This window comes from Gorilla gorilla, chromosome 1 (genome assembly GCF_029281585.2).
Source record: "Gorilla gorilla gorilla isolate KB3781 chromosome 1, NHGRI_mGorGor1-v2.1_pri, whole genome shotgun sequence".
Taxonomy (NCBI): Eukaryota; Metazoa; Chordata; class Mammalia; order Primates; family Hominidae; genus Gorilla; species Gorilla gorilla.
The window spans coordinates 114715890-114730838 of NC_073224.2; the positions used below are offsets into that span (position 1 = coordinate 114715890).

General features: G+C 48.1%; 1 non-coding gene across 1 annotated transcript; it reads left to right on the forward strand.

Annotated features, from left to right (window-relative positions):
- Positions 1–7071: 7071 nt before the first annotated feature.
- On the forward strand, positions 7072–7143 carry TRNAH-GUG (transfer RNA histidin (anticodon GUG)). Its single transcript has one exon. It is a non-coding gene; the product is annotated as a tRNA-His (tRNA).
- The last annotated feature ends 7806 nt before the right edge of the window (positions 7144–14949 follow it).

The window sequence follows — 14949 nt, forward strand, 5'->3', positions numbered from 1 at the left end:
AAAGACACAACATACCACAATCTCTGGGACACATTCAAAGCAGTGTATAGAGGGAAATTTATAGCACTAAACGCCCACAAGAGAAAGAAGGAAAGATCCAAAATTGACACCCTAACATCACAATTAAAAGAACTAGAGAAACAAGAGCAAACAAATTCAAATGCTAGCAGAAGACAAGAAATAACTAAGATTAGAGCAGAACTGAAGGAGATAGAGACACAAAAAACCCTTCAAAAAATCAATGTATCCAGGAGCTGGTTTTTTGAAAAGATCAACAAAGTAGATAGACTGCTAGCGAGACACATAAAGAAGAAAAGAGAGAGGAATCAAATAGATGCAATAAAAAATGATAAAGGAGATATCACCACCGATCCCACAGAAATACAAACTACCATCAGAGAGTACTACAAACAGCTCTATGCAAATAAACTAGAAAATCTAGAAGAAATGGATAAATTCCTCAACACATACACACTCCCAAGACTAAACCAGGAAGAAGTTGAATCTCTGAATAGACCAATAATAGGCTTTGAAATTGTGGTAATAATCAATAGCTTACCAACCAAAAAAAGTCCAGGACCAGATGGATTCACAGCCGAATTCTACCAGAGGTACAAGGAGGAACTGGTACCATTCCTTCTGAAACTATTCCAATCAATAGAAAAAGAGGGAATCCTCCCTAACTCATTTTATGAGGCCAGCATCGTCCTGATACGAAGGCCTGGCAGAGACACAATAAAAAAAGAGAATTTTAGACCAATATCCTTGATGAACATTGATGCAAAAATCCTCAATAAAATACTGGCAAACTGAATCCAGCAGCACATCAAAAAGCTTATCTACCATGATCAAGCAGGCTTCATCCCTGGGATGCAATGCTGGTTCAACATACGCAAATCAATAAATGCAATCCAGCATATAAACAGAACCAAAGACAAAAACCACATGATTATCTCAATAGATGCAGAAAAGGCCTTTGACAAAATTCAACAACCCTTCATGCTAAAAACTCTCAATAAATTACGTATTGCTGGGATGTATCTGAAAATAATAAGAGCTATCTATGACAAACCCACAGCCAATATCATACTGAGTGGGCAAAAACTGGAAGCATTCCCTTTGAAAACTGGCACAAGACAGGGATGCCCTCTCTCACCACCCCTATTCAACAGAGTGTTGGAAGTTCTGGCCAGGGCAATTAGGCAGGAGAAGGAAATAAAGGATATTCAATTAGGAAAAGAAGAAGTCAAATTGTCCCTGTTTGCAGATGACATGATTGTATATCTAGAAAACCCCATCATCTCAGCCCAAAATCTCCTTAAGTTGATAAGCAACTTCAGCAAAGTCTTAGGATATAAAATCAATGTACAAAAATCACAAGCATTCTTATACACCAATAACAGACAAACAGAGACCGAAATCATGAGTGAACTCCCATTCACAATTGCTTCAAAGAGAATAAAATACCTAGGAATCCAACTTAAAAGGGATGTGAAGGACCTCTTCAAGGAGAACTACAAACCACTGCTCAATGAAATAAAAGAGGATACAAACAAATGGAAGAACATTCCATGCTCATGGGTAGGAAGAATCAATATCGTGAAAATGGCCATACTGCCCAAGGTAATTTATAGATTCAATGCCATCCCCATCAAGCTACCAATGACTTTCTTCACAGAATTGGAAAAAACTACTTTAAAGTTCATATGGAACCAAAAAAGAGCCCGCATCGCCAAGTCAATCCTAAGCCAAAAGAACAAAGCCGGAGGCATCACGCTACCTGACTTCAAACTATACTACAAGGCTACAGTAACCAAAACAGCATGGTACTGGTACCAAAACAGAGATATAGATCAATGGAACAGAGCAGAGCCCTCAGAAATTATGTCACACATCTACAACCATCTGATCTTTGACAAACCTGAGAAAAACAAGCAATGGGGAAAGGATTCCCTATTTAATAAATGGTGCTGGGAAAACTGGCTAGCCATATATAGAAAGCTGAAACTGGGTCCCTTCCTTACACCTTATACAAAAATTAATTCAAGATGGATCAAAGACTTACATGTTAGACCTAAAACCATAAAAACCCTAGAAGAAAACCTAGGCAATACCATTCAGGACATAGGCATGGGCAAGGACTTCATGTCTAAAACACCAAAAGCAATGGCAACAGAAGCCAAAATTGACAAACGGGATCTAATTAAACTAAAGAGCTTCTGCACAGCAAAAGAAACTACCATCAAAGTGAACAGGAAACCTACAGAATGGGAGAAAATTTTTGCAACCTACTTATCTGACAAAGGGCTAATATCCAGAATCTACAATGAACTCAAACAAATTTACAAGAAAAAAACAACCCCAACAAAAAGTGGGCAAAGGACATGAACAGACTCTTCTCAAAAGAAGACATTTATGCAGCCAAAAAAGACATGAAAAAATGCTCATCATCACTGGCCATCAGAGAAATGCAAATCTAAATCACAATGACATACCATCTCACACCAGTTAGGATGGTGATCATTAAAAAGTCAGGAAACAACAGGTGCTGGAGAGGAAGTGGAGAAATGGAATCACTTTTACACTGTTGGTGGGACTGTAAACTAGTTCAACCATTGTGGAAGTCAGTGTGGCGATTCCTCAGGGATCTAGGGCTAGAAATACCATTTGACCCAGCCATCCCATTACTGGGTATATACCCAGAGGATTATAAATCATGCTGCTATAAAGACACATGCACACATTTGTTTATTGTGGCACTATTCACAATAGCAAAGACTTGGAACCAACCCAAATGTCCAACAATGATAGACTGGATTAAGAAAATGTGGCATATATATACCATGAAATACTATGCAGCCATAAAAAGTGATGAGTTCATGTCCTTTGTAGGGACATGTATGAAACTGGAAACCATCATTCTCAGCAAACTCTCACAAGGACAAAAAACCAAACACCACATGTTCTCACTCATAGGTGGGAATTGAACAGTGGGAACACATGGACACAGGAAGGGGAACATCACACTTTGGGGACTGTTGTGAGGTGGGGGGAGGGGGGAGGGATAGCATTAGGAGATATACCTAATGCTAAATGACGAGTTAATGGGTGCAGCACACCAACATGGCACACGTATACATATGTAACAAACCTGCACATTGTGCACATGTACCCTAAAACTTAAAGTATAATAATAATAAAATTTAAAAAAAATAGGCTTCCCAAGAGGCTAAGATTTGCTGCAACTCCAGTTTGTGGTCAAATGCAGACCAGCAGAGTACAGACGGCATTGTTGGCCCAGGAGAAGGCAACAATACAGGGAGTTGCCACATTTTTTATCAACCTCCTAACAATTATCTCAATGAATATTCAAATTGGTGATTGAAGTACCTGTTTCTCCAAGCAGGTGATAGGCAAAATTGGAAAAGTTGCCTTGCTTGTATAAATAATTGTGTGCTCAGATTGAATTTGAGGGTATACAGGTGCAGCCTCCAGTGGAAAATATTCTAAGAACAGGATGTGGGTAGAGGATGCAATTATGGAACTTCGTATCTTCACCACCTTTCTCTTCTTTCTTCCTATTTTGACTAGTCTTGTAATCCTAGCCTCATGCATCATTATACATACAACTAAGAGAGGCAATATCAATGCAAAAGACACAATATCTATACAACGAAATTAGATGGTGCCTACTGCTAAAGGTACTTTAACTTCACATCATATAGCCCAATTAGGTGAGTGCCGCCCACCTACCAAGGGTATTAGTCAGCTCAGGCTGCCATAGAAAGATGACAAAGTTTGGGTGGCTTACCAGTAGACATTTTCTCAAAGTTCTGGAGGCCAGAAGTTCTCCTTGAGTCTTTTGTGAGGTTGGATGTGCTAGCAGGGTTGGTTTCTGGGGAGGCCTCTCTTCCTGGCTTGCAGAAAGCCACTTTCTTGCTGTGTCCTCCCATAGTCTTTCCTCTGTGCCTGCGTGGAGAAAGAGATTCTTTGATGCCCTTCCTCCTCCTATATGGACACCATTCCCACCAGATTAGGGGCCCACTTGTATGACCTCATTAACATTAATTACCACATTAAAAACCCTATCTCAAAATACAGTCAACTTGGGGGTTAAGCTTTCAACATATGAACTCACAGGGAAACACTTCAGTCTATAACATCAAGCAATACAGATGATCCTAAGATCCTCTACCTATTAAGTCCTGTGACATTTGCCTGGTGGTGCGGCCAGAAATAAGTTGTTACCAAGGGTGCTATTATTGCTAATTCTATGATTAGGAAAGCACACCTGAACTGGTTTGCCTGCCATATAGGAAAGAGTGCAGATCAAACAGGTATGAAATAAAAACAGGGGAAAATGGTAGCAAACAAAACAGTGCTCTTAAGTGAGTCATGAATCTAGGAAGGACTGAAATCATGCAATTTCAAGGAAATCCTATTGTCTTTACCAGGAGAAATGACTTGCCAAGTTTCCTAAACTAGGGAGAAAAGGGTGGTGTGGATTAAGGTCCACACCTGACAGTTCAAGATAACTTGAGTTCTTGGCTAATCAGCTATATGGGGTGAGAGACGGATCAGCAGTCAAAGAAAAATCTAAGATTTCTGGATTGAGTGTATGTAAGGATGGAGTTTCCATCAACTGAGGTGAGAAAACTGCAGGTGCTGTAGGTTGCAGGAGGGAGAAGAGAGATCAGTACCAGGCCTCAAAGCCTAGCTTGAAAGAGGTTTCCATTCCCCCATCTCCGTTTCTGCATCTCTTTGAGTCTTTTGTGAGGTTGGATGCAGAGGTGTTGGTGCTTGGCCACTTCTCCCCCTGGACATCTCTCTTCTCACCTCCTTTGACAGCCACATCTATGGTCTTGTCCTGATGACCATCTCCCAGCACGATGTCGTTTTGCAAAGGTGATCTTAAAATCAGCTCTGAGCTGAAGCCAGGGTGAGGTCACCCACTCCTTGATTTGTGTGGCCTTGGTGGGCCCCAGGAGCACTTCACTACTTCTCAGGGGAGTAGGTCTTTTGTATGGAACTCTTCCTCTGAGGGAAGCAGGGAGAAAATGGCCTGTGGGAAGGGAAGGGAGGGCTGTACCAGAGAGCCTAGGTGAGCAGATCTAGGCTCTCAATGCAAAGAACATTTACAATCTGAGAGGTTCTACTCAGTTACTATTGTTAATTTAGGATCTCATCAACGAAAATGGTATAGAAATTTGTTTTCTCCTTGGTTACATGTGCACCTACATAATACCCTTGGTTTTGCCTCTTGGCTTAAAAGCCTACAATATTTAATAGATCTCTCTAGCCCTTTACAGAAAAATGTTTACTGAACTCTGCAGAGAACAATGCCGCATGCTTTACAGAAAGAGACACTCAGGAATCTCCTTTGCTAATTTTTTTGTGTTAGATGTTTTTCTGGCAAACAATAAATTCCCTTTCTTGGCTTGTAATGATTAATCTCTGGTTGGTTCTCACCTGCAATGAAACAATACATATGGAAACCTCAAAGTAGAAAAATCCTAGAAGAAAACCTAAGAAATACCATTCTTACTTTTTTTTTTTTTTTTTTTTTTGGAGATGGAGTCTTGCTCTGTCGCCCAGGCTGGAGTGCAGTAGCACAATCTCGGCTCACTGCAAGCTCCGCCTCTCCAGTTCACGCCATTCTTCTGCCTCAGCCTCCTGAGTAGCTGGGACTATAGGTGTCCGCCACCGCGGCCGGCTAATTTTTTGTATTTTTAGTAGAGACAGGGTTTCACCGTGTTAGCCAGGATGGTCTCGATCTCTAGACCTCGTGATCCACCCGCCTCGGCCTCCCAAAGTTCTGGGATTACAGGCGTGAGCCACAGCGCCCGGCTCTCTCTCTCTCTCTCTCGAGACCATCCTGGCCAACATGATGAAACCCGGTCTCTACTAAAAATACAAAAATTAGCTGGGGGTGGTGGCCTCTGCCTGTAATTCCAGCTACTCGGGAGGCTGAGGTAGGAGAATCGCTTGAACCAGAGAGTCCGGAGGTCGCAGTGAGCCGAGATCGCGCCGCTGCACTCCAGCCTGGCGACAGAGCGAGATTCCGTGGAGAGAGAGAGAGAAAGAGAGAGAGAGAGAGAGAGAGAGAGAGAGAGAGAGAGATCCCAGAATCCTGGAGGACCTTGATTTCAGTCCTCATGTATAGGAAAGAGACACGGAAGAGAGGAGGGTAAAGTTTGTCTCACTCTGCCTTTCCATGAGAGCATGTGCTGGATAGACGAAAGTTGCCAGCAGTTTAAGCATTTTTAAAATGAAAGAAACGCTCCATAGGACGGGTTCGAACCACTCACCTCCAAACTTGGAAGCAAGCACACCACCCGACTGCGACACACGAATGGACAGTCAACCGTCGCTCCCGCCTCACCATGCAGAGCACGCGCCCATCCAACACTAGGCAGAGCCACCGCCTTTTGTAGAACAATTGTGCAGGCTCCAAAGCCTCAGAAAACCGGAGAGGCGCATCTTGCTGACTACGGTTGAAACCCGTGCATTGGGTGATTCCAAAGCTGGAAGGGCAGCGGAATGGCCTTAGCCCCGTCCTGCCCTTCGCAGGCTTCAGAGCCAGCGTCCCGGGAAACGCCCGGGTCCGCGACTTCCCAAAGGAAGCAGAAAGCCCCGTGGACTCTAGTGATGGCTCTTCCCGTTCCTGGCTCCGCCTTCACCCGACTTTCTACGCTGCTTGGGCTCCCCTAGCTCAACTCGGCTTCGGTTGGTGGGGCGGGAGAGAGAAAGGGTGAAAAGCAGAAATACAGAGAGGCGACAGAGAAGCAGAGGAGGTGCGGACCAGGACAGAGAGACCTCCCGAGAAAGGCTGGTGCAGGGAGACCGAGGCTGGTGCAGGGAGGCCCAGGCTGGAGTGGACGAGATGAGAATTATTCTCAACCTGTATTAGGATTGGGAGGGAGGGAGGGAGGGGAAAGCAGAGCGGGCATGAAAGGGAGAAAAACGTGAACCCCCTGTGGCTGTCTGGGAACAAAGCCGCCTAATAATGGAAACCTATTGACGTCAAAACTGCTAGAGCAAGGTCAAGCATCACCGCTTCCCCTGTGGCCCGCCGTGATCGTATAGTGGTTAGTACTCTGCGTTGTGGCCGCAGCAACCTCGGTTCGAATCCGAGTCACGGCAAAGTTACTCATCTGGGTAGTCAGCTGATCCGTTTTGCTCCCCGCAACCAGGCGCGACAGGGTAAGGCAGAAATGTATTCAGCTACTGTCTCTTCCAATAACTTCAGGGTTCTGTTTCAATTTCTAAATCTATGGCATATCAAATTCATCTCCTGACCAGAGCAAGCTTAGCATCTGCTATGTCCTGATCTCTATAGTGTAAACACACTGGCAAGAGTTACTTCTCTGCTCTTCGACAGCTATGGGCCCTGCACCTCCCTCCATTTCTTCCCTACTCCTCTCTCCCTTGGTCTCTTTCTCTGTCCTTCTCTCTCTCCTCTGGTGCAGCTGAGAATCCCAGAGACACCTGAAACAGAGAAGTGGGCAGGTCCAGTCTAATCTATGTCCAAGAACCCAGGTTCTGTTTTGGAAATCTACGTCGGCCCTTGCCTGACCTTGGTTAAGTATCTTAAATTTTATGTGCCTCAACAATTTTCTATGGAAGGTTGGGCCACTTTGAGAACTCTGCCTTACACTGCTGTTGTCAGACATGCCTGGATTTATTGACTATTCAATCAATAACATAATCACTAGAATCATAAAAATCATTGTCATTGTCTTCTGCCTTATTTGTGAACAATCACTCTCCTGATTGTTTTCACTTTACCTTTGCTTCTAGAACTTCACACAGATGGAATCATGGTGCATCTACTCTGTTCTACATGCTTCTTTCTCTCTGCATAATGTCTCTGGCTCTATCCATTGCTGAGTGTAGCAGAAGTTCATTCCTCTTTCATTGCTGAGTAGTATTCCATTACAGGGAAATAGCACAGTTTGTTTGCCATTCCCACCCCATCCCTACCCTGATAATGAGTGTTTGGGTATCGGCTATTCTGAATAAACTGGTATTGGCTATTCTGAATAAGCCTGCTTTGAACATTCTTCCCACAAGAGATTTTGAGGGCATCTGTTTTCGTGTCCCTTGGGGAAAACCTAGGTGCCAAATTGCGGGTACCAAAGAGTGGGATATGTGCAAGTTCATAAAAACTGCAAAAACTTGTCCCAAAGTAGTTGTGCCATTTTACATTTCCAGCAATGACATGTGAGAGTTGTGGTTGTTCTTCATCTTCTCCAAGATTGGGTGTTTCCTCTCCCTATAAATTTAGCCATGCTACTGGGAGTTATAGTGGTGTCTCAATGTGGTTTTAATTTCCATTTTCCTGATAGCTAATCATATTGAGCGCTCTTTTATGTGCTTTGTTGACCACGTGTGTACCTTTTATTTTAAAGTATCTGTTCAAGTCTTTTACCCATCTAGCTCATTTGGGTTTTTTTTTTTTTTTTTTTTTTTAATTACCAGTTAGGAAGATCTCACCACAGAGTTTGGAGGTCAGATAGGTTTTGTGACTATTTTCTCCTCATCTGAGGCTGGCTTGTTTCTTCATTTTCTTTATGGCGTCTTTTGATGAGAAGATATGGCTAATGTTCATGAAATCGAATTTATCAAGTCTTTCCCTTTTACATGTGTTTTTCGGTGCCCTGTTTAATAAAGCTCATCTACCAACAAGTCACAAGTATCCTCGAAATGCTTTATACCTTTAGCTTTTAAGTTTTGGTCTATAATGTTCCTTAAGTTACTTTCAAGTGTAGTGTGAGGAAGAAATAACCTTGTTGGTCTCCCTCTTCCCCCATATGAAAGTCCATTAGTTGAAACTATTTCCTTTGCGCCATTGAACTGCTATTATTGAAAACCTATGGTCGGGCATGGTGCTTATGCCTATAATCCCAGCACAGTGAGATGCTGAGGCTGGTGAGTCACTTGAGCTCAGGAGTTGGAGACCAGTCAGGACAACATGGTGAAACCTCATGTCTACTAAAACGCGCCTGTAGTATGAGCTACCTAGGAGGCTGAGGCAGGAGGATCACTTCAGCCTGGGAAGCAGAGTGAGACCCTTTCTCAGAAAACAAAACAAAATTAACAAACAAACAGAAAACCTATGGACCGTATAGCTGTGGGTCAGTTTCAGGTCTCCCAAGGCAGTCTGTTGATGTATTTGTGTCTCCCAATGCCGCATGCACACGGCCTTGTCTGTAACAGCTTAGAGTGAGTCTGAAAGTCAGGTTGTGCAAGTCCTCTGGTTTTGTCCTTTTTCACATAGCATAATAACCTTTGAAATAGGTCATAACTCATGTAACCATCACATAGATCAAGGTATGCTGTCACTTCATCTCTCTCATTTCAGTGTGGGACACATGTCCTCGCTCACCTATGCTGATTGCCCTCTTGGGGCCAAGGATCCTCTCCTCTACCCTCTGAAGAGAATAAATCTCCAGTTGTCTGCAGGGAGGATGAACATGCAAAAAGTCCACAACACTCAGCACAGACTCCAGATTTTGGTGGTGGGGTTGATGGGGAGGAAGCTCACATTTCAGGCCTTTCAAAATTGTAGGAAAAGTTTTCTTTATTTCTAACTGTGAAATGTACAAAGCTTTGGGTCATTCATAATTTCTTCTTCTTCTAGAAAGATCACAGGACATCTAATGTTTGTGTCCCCCCAAAATGCCTTGGTTGAAACTCTAACCTTCCTCCACCCACACCTGGAAAGTGTTAAAATTAGGAGGAGGGGCCTTTGGGAGGTAATTAGATCCACAGGGTGGAGTCCTCCTGAGTGGGATTAGTGCCCCTATAAAAGGGACACTAGAGAGCTCTCTCCCCCTCTTTCAGCCACCTGCAGATACAATGGGAAGATGGCAGTCTACAACCAGGAAGAGGTTCCTCACCATAACCCTACCATGCTGGCACCTTGATCTTAGACTTCCAAACTCCAGAACTGTGAGAAATGTCTGCTGTGGATGAGCCACCCAGTTTATGGTACATTGTTATAGAAGCTCCAACTAAAACATAGATGGAGTCCCATGGAGGGTGTCTAATTTTTGATGCTGGTTGTTGAGTTCTTCGAGTGGGGTGTTGCAAATTAGAAACTGAGGGACAGCTGACCTTTCCTGCATATGAAAGAAGAGAGTGGAAAGGAAGGGATACAGAATGGGGAAGAATAAGCTGGTACCAAAAAACTGATTTCAGGGTCTGGCACTTGAATGTCTGATTTTGGAGAAAGAGAAGACACTGGTAGGTGTAGCCAGAGAAGAAGACCTTCAGTAGAAACAGCAGATATTTAAAAGCCATTCGATTACATCTTTCACCTGTTTGTGTGTAGACCCTCTTTTCATATCTTTGTAAGTGTGGCACAGGTGAACTGGATGCATTTGTCCAATGTGTTTTTGGAATGCATGTGTAAATAAAAATGACTGTGTCATACTTCAAATATTCATCCTGAAACCTCCTAGACTCCCCTTAGGTTCTGCCAACAGGGCATTGAAATAACAGGCCCATCGTGGGGATTAATTTTCATTGTACATTATAGGAAGAGGGAGGAGGAGGAAGAATGGGACAGTCTCAACAACAGTTGCTATAGTCTTACCGAATATATGCTTCTCAACAGATCAGCCCTTAATTCAAATAAGAGCAGTTGGAACGACAAAAGGTGTTCAGTTGTACCCTTGGAATCCACAGAAATCCTGGGTAGGGAAGCTCGAGTACCACCAACTGGAAAGACAGGGATGCCTAGTAGCTGATTCGGGGCCCATTGTCGTAGGCTTTGTCCACTTTGGCAAACTGGAGACAGGGACTCGACTCACCTTCTCCAGCCACTGGAGGACCGGGAGGACCTTCAGAGGAGGTGAGGTCGACTTCATGGTAACTTTAGATCCTGAAACCTCACAGGATTTTTCTTCTCTTCCCTTTGATCTCTCTTCCGCTAACCCAACGGGACAGGACTCGCCGCCTTTCTTTCCGGTCAGAAAGGGGTCCCTTCGGACAGGACCGAAATGAGCAGCTTGTTTTCCCTACCTGTCCTTTTGGGCCTGGGCTTCTTGGGAGCTTAGGCTGACCGGAGACCTACCTCGGGGCGAGTGGGACCAGCAGGAGCCGGGAAGGGCGCGCGCACCGGGGTGGAGGTTGGGCGCCGGGGGTCGGGAACCACAGTCACACCCTCCTCTTCCCCGCGCACCGCGCACCTGCCCCCTACGATGCCGAACGAAGTGGCCCCTAAGGCTTCTCTACAGGCCAAACCGAAAGAGGCCTGATGCTCCAGGAGGGGCGAGAGGATCCTCGTTGAGCGAACCCAGCCTTCTACCTGGCTGGCCCTGGTCAACAGGCTCAGAAGAGGCCGATTTGGAGGACAGAACAGAAGGAAAGACCTAAAGGTAGAAACTCATGATGTCGAGATGTTAAAAGCCTCAAATCCTAAGGTCCGACTGTGCCAGGGAGGGAGGGTGTCTCGAGCTGGATCGACCCCTGAGTCTTCATCTGGAGAGTCCTCTGCACAAGCTCAGAGAGCAGGACTAGGCGCACCAATTCTAGACAAGGGGCAACTTCGTCCTCACACGCCTCCCCCATCCCCGCTGGGACATTAGGCCACGACTGGGGGAAGCGGGGAGGGAGAATGTTAACCCCCTGTCATCTATCTAGTCAGCGGAGGCGAGGGATGCGGCTAAACACCTTACAATCCACCGAAGGGCCCCTCCCCCACCCCGTAGTAGCCATTCCGCGGAGGTGGAGAAACTCGCGTGTAGATCAATGCCCACACACTTGGCCGATGGGAAATCACGAATTGGTGACCAGTTCGATCTTGGCTCTGAGGAAAAAACTCAGACGTCAGCGGGAACCCTTGGAGCTTTGCCCAGAGCATACGGAAGGGTGGCGTTGCAGTATAGCCTAAGATGGGAAAATGGCAGGTATTGCAGGTTGCACGGAGACCAGCAGGGAGATCGGAGACCAGTTCAGGGCCCCGGAGCCTTCCTGGAAAGAGTTTCCCATCCAGCCCGTCTTGGTTTCCGCATACGTCTGAGTCCTTTATGATGTCGGGGATGCCAAGGTCTGAGTCTTTTATGATATTCGGGGTGCCCCGATCTCACCCTGGGAGCCTCCTCGCTCCTGCCTGCTCTTGGTTACCCAGTGCGCGGCTCTGGCCCCGGTGACCCGCTACTGTCTCTCCATGCGCTGCCGCTTCACAAAGGCGCATCTCTAGGTCAGTGGTCAGGTTCTGCCTGGACGCTGCAACTGGCTCCGGGACTCGTGTCCTTGGTGAGCCTAGCGGAGTGCTGGGTGCGTCGCCTGCGTGCTCCTCTTTTGGAGAAAGGAGGGAGGGAACGGCCTTGTGAGACGACTCCAGGAGCGACCAGCGACCCCCACAAGTCCCAAGTCTTCCCAGCGCACAGGGAAACTGTCACTTACAGGGAAACTGTCACTTCAGTGGCAAGAAGGTTGAAAAAGCCCCTCCTGTGCCTCCCTGGTGGTCTGGTGGCTAGAATTTAGCGCTTTCACCGCCTCAGCTCGGGTTCGATTACCAGTCAGGGAATTGTTTTGCACTGACTGCCTTCCCACAGGAATCTTCCTTTACGCCGCTGTAAGCGGGCCTTCTCCAAGGGCCAGAGGCAGAACAGTCTCCGCAGCGAGGTGCAAACCCTGGCGAAGGAGGGCAACTCCTGGTGGGCCACCTCTCATGACACAGCGTTCTTATTTATCTCCGTGTCTGTCATTCGCACAAGCGGCTTTAGAGAGCGACTGAGCATCTCGCTCAGGTGTACACCGCTGTGCAGAGATGCCAGCCCTCCTGGAGCTGCACCCAAGAAGCCCACCGTCTTTGCCGCCTCTGCCGTCCCGGAGGCGCCGATCGGGCTTAGCTGCGAATAACTAAGAGAGAGGCCAAGGCAAGTCGTGGCGTTTGTGCGTGCCACAAATTATCAGCTGACACGGGACGGTCAGTGGAGCCTCCTCACCTCCGTTCGCGGGTAACGTGCTTCTTAGGCCTTCAGAAGAAGCGACTGGAGGCGATGCCCGCGACGTTGGAAGTGGGGTGAGCGGCGGGTGAGGCCCTCCAGGACCGCCCGTTTGCAGACTGAGCGGTAAAGGGAGGCGATGTTTGCTGACCCAACAAAGACAGCACGTGGAGCAGGCACAAATGGAAAACTGTGGCCGGTGAGCAGAAGGCAGGTGTGAAAATCACTAGGACGTCAAAGCGATGGTACCGCAGTCAAATCCCGCAATGTCTGTCTACACTCTACCAAGCAATTGCGCACGCTTCCCCTTTTCCATTCAGTATTCCCAAGAGGGGTTCGGAGGAACCCCGCGTCCACTGTAAGCTCAGGGGGGAGCCGGAGCGAGGGAAGTGAAGTGCACAGACTCGGCAGAGGCGGCGGGCAGAACCGCGGGGGTGAGAGGGCGCGGTGGCTGCGGAGCGGGAGCCGCTGTTGAAAGGAGGCCTGGGTTGTCCTGTGGGTGACTGTTGGTGGAATCTTTCGCGGAAAGCGTTTTGGAAGAATGGCGCGACGAGCGAGCAGAGGGGAAGGTGGTGACCCTGAGCGCTCGGCTAGGGGAGAGGAGGCTGTGCTGTTTCTCCTCTTCCCTTACCTGGCGGAGGACAGACCGTGGTCAGGAAGGCAGTTCTCCCTGGTTGAGGCTAGTCCACCGCACTCTGGCTGCGCTCACCCCTGCGATTTCCCCACACGCGGGGCCCTAGTCTGCGGTGGTGTTCGTGCTACCCCGGGGCTGAGTTCGCGCACGCTCCTGACCTGCCTTGGCTCACCGCCGACGCGGATATCGCCGCCAGAGACCCTTCGCCGCCCTCCTAGGGCTCCTGAGGGCGCTTCCTTGGTGTTCTCACTGAAGCTCTCGAACAGACAGATGTGAGCTCTCTGTCTTTTACACGCTGAATTTGGCTATTGGCAAAAAAGCCCTGACCCAGAGCTTGGGTCTCCTTCCGACCTGCACACGACTCCCCGACTCCCGCCTCCAAGCGCGGCTCTTGGATCCCGGGCAGGCAGCGTCCACCGAGTGTGGAACAGCCGCAGCCGCAGCTCCCGCCCGCTGGCGGGCAGACACTAGCAGGAGAAAGGACACAAGGCCTGCGTGGTGGGAAAGCATGGGAGACCTCGCTTTCCCACCGGACAAGAAGGTCTCCCTGCAGTCTTTGGACACCAGATGGATGGAGGCACCCCTTCTAGGAACAAGGCGGCTGCTCCTGAGGCCTGGCTCCGCACAGTGGCTCCTGGGTCCCGCGCGCCCTCTCCCTTCCCGCGGTAGCAAGAGCTGCTTTACACATCTCAGCCGGCTTCCTCTTTCTCCCCAGCCGTCCTTGGGACAGCAAGGCCCCCAGCCCGTGGGAAAGACCTAGCCTCCTCTCCAGCACTTGTAGAGAGAGTCGGATGCACGTCTCTTAACCACAGGAAGACAGAGACCCTGAGGCGGGAGCTTCCCTTGCTGCTTCTCTTGGCACAGCGGGTCCAGGGGGCTGGCTCAGGGCCCAGGACTCCTCGCTCCTCCTGGAGGGCCTGGGTCGCGTGGCCTAGGAGCTGGCCACATGGGCATCTCCCGCACTGCTCCTCAGGGAACGGGAGGCATTATCCTGCAGGACCCACTCTTACCCATGAGAGACACCGGGAAATGCTCCTGCGGAAGCTGGAGCTCTGCGCGCTTGACCACTTCGGGGTGAAGCTTCTGTCCGCCCATCCTTCCTTCGAGGGGCCTTGGGGAGAGGAGAAATGCCCCAGGACGATGCCCTTTGCAGTGTCTCAACCGAGACCAGAGGAAAGGAGGGTGCGTCTTCCTGGAAGAAGGCGGCCGAAGGCCTGCGGTCGCAGGGAGGCTTGCGGAGCAGGAGCGCCCTCTCTCCGCCCGAGCTATCCGGTGGCTTCCTGCATCCCACCTGGCGGACTCCTCTTCCTCTCTCTCCTTCTACTCCGGCTCTTCTATCCTGGTGTTCCCTGAATG